Genomic DNA, 2,613 nt, shown 5'->3' on the forward strand with positions numbered 1-2,613 from the left:
TTGGCCATAGTTTACCAATTTAGAGGACATATTTCTAAAACAAAAGACATACTGTAATACTCATTGTGATAATACTTATGTTTACTTCAAGTTGGGATAAAAAGTATATATCTTTACCTTAAATCTGTTACTCTTCAAAAGATAAAAATTGGGAAAGAACAAGAATTGAACAGGAACAGCTTTTGACATTAAAATAGCATATTTGCTTGAGGTCAGTACCCAATTATTTAAAAGAAACAGTAATTATGTGGAAAACAGTATAGAGTTCCTCAAAAAATTAAAAACAGAAATACCATATGACATAATTCCACCATAATAATTTGCCCAAAGAAAATGAAAACACTAATTCAAAAAGATATATGTACCCCTATGTTTATTGCAGCATTATTTACAATAGGCAAGATATGGAAGCAACCTACATGTCCATGAGATAGATAAATGGATAAGGAAGATGTGGTACACACACACACACACACAAATGGGATATTACACAGCCATAAGAAAGGATGAAAGCTTGTCATTTGCAACAACATGGATGAACTTAGAGGGTGTTATGCTAATGAAAGAAGTCAGAATGAAAAAGACAAATACCATATGATTTCACTCATATGTGGAATCTAAAAAACAAAATGAATGAATAAACAAACAAACACAGAATCAGACCTATAAATACAGAGAACTGATGGTTGCCAGAGGGAAGAGGGGGTAGGGAAATGGGCACAAAGGGGAGTGAGAGATACAGGCTTCCAGTTATGTAATAAATAGGAATAAAAGGTACAGCATAGGGAATATAGGCAACGATATTTTAATAGCATTGTATGGTGACAGATGGTACCTATACTTGCAGTATAAGCATAACATAATGTATAGAGAAGTTGAAACTGAAATTAATGTAACATTGTGTGCCAAGTAAAAAGAAATTTTAAAGAAACAATAATTAAATCAATAAAACATAATTTTATAAAAATTGTATAAGATTCTTAAAAGTTATTAAATCCAGAAGGAACTGTACAACAGAAATAGTTACAAAAGAAGAGCCTCTAACAGGCTTCTTTTGCTTACGCTGCTCTGGAACCACATACAGTAATTCATTAATTCATTCAAAAAATTATTGATAATTTAGTACTTGTCGGGTATTCTATTGTAAGAACCTGTAATAGATTAAAAGTGATGAAGAGGTTCATCCATTTTTTAAAGTGTTAAAAAATTAGAGTTGTGAAACAGCTTAGTGATTTAAATAGTTACTCATTCATTTAAAACTCAAATAACTTACTGAGTATTGTGTGACAAGCAATTTGATAGGCTGGAGCTGATAATACAAAGAAAATCCAGTCCAGGTCCTAAAGGAACTTGTAATCCTGCGCTACAAGAGAGGTGTTCACAATGTGCAAGGAAAGCTTAAAGAAGCCCCTAACTCTGCTCAGTGATGACAAAGAACTCACTCAGGAGTTAACCTTTAAATGGTATCATAATGGATAAGCAGTACCTCACTTGGTAAAGGAATAGAAGAAAGAAATTACAGCCAGAAATAACTGAATATTCTAAGGCACAGAGGAATGAGAAAGTGTGAAATGTCTAATGAACAAAGGCCATTAACATGGAACAAAGCATGAATATAAATGAGTGGCGGAGACCAGACTGTAAAGAGTCTTATATGTCACATAAAGATTTTAGTCTTTAACATATTCTGAATAGAATGGCACTGTTCGTGTGTCTTAAGCAAGTGAGTAGCATAGTCACATTTGTATGTTAAACAAAAAAATTGTAAAGGGATGGAGGGAGTAGAGACAAGCAAATGAAGTTGTAGCAATAGTCTAATCAGTAATGATAAGATCTTTTACTGAAGTCAAGGGGGATTTATTATAAGAGGACAGAGCAATGTTTGGATATTAGAATCAGCAGAACCTAGTGACAGATAATCTGGCATGGGATGAAGGAGACAGAGAAGGAGAAAGTAAAGTGAAAGTTGATTTCCAGGTGTCAGGTTTGGATGACCAAGTGGTTGGTGTGTCTATTTATAGAAATATATACAGAGAATATGTCATTAAAATATCTATAAAATATCTAATATGAACTGGAATGTTTACTTTCCAAGTCTAAATCATTTACATAGGTTTATCCTAAGGATACACACACGGCAAGAAAAAGAAAATTAAGGCAGACTCAAGATCAAATTTTAAATTTTAATCTCTGGTTCATTAGTTGATTACATATATATGTATAAATTAACAAAAAGTTTCTTTGCTTTAAGCAAACCTGATACACTAAAATTGGCATTTATGTAAATGATTAATGTTACTATTTCTTTTTAAAAAAATCAATCATTTGCCTCAACAAAAAGTTTTCTTTAACATTATTTAAAGGAGTGCTCCCTAATGATTTTAAAGTAAAATTACACTTGGGTAGAAAAATAACTTGACATATACATCTATAACTAGGACAGATAGTCAGCTGTTTATCACCAGAACAGGAGTACCAGCTGTTCACTGTTCATGGATGTTGCGAGGGGCTGGGGGCCACACCATGCAGGTTGTGGATACCATGAATACCACCACTACCTATTGCACAAACTAAGAATGTTACCAGGTCACTCAGTTCTGTCCCAGATGCACC

Source organism: Phoca vitulina, unplaced genomic scaffold (genome assembly GCF_004348235.1).
Source record: "Phoca vitulina isolate PV1807 unplaced genomic scaffold, GSC_HSeal_1.0 scaffold3, whole genome shotgun sequence".
Taxonomy (NCBI): Eukaryota; Metazoa; Chordata; class Mammalia; order Carnivora; family Phocidae; genus Phoca; species Phoca vitulina.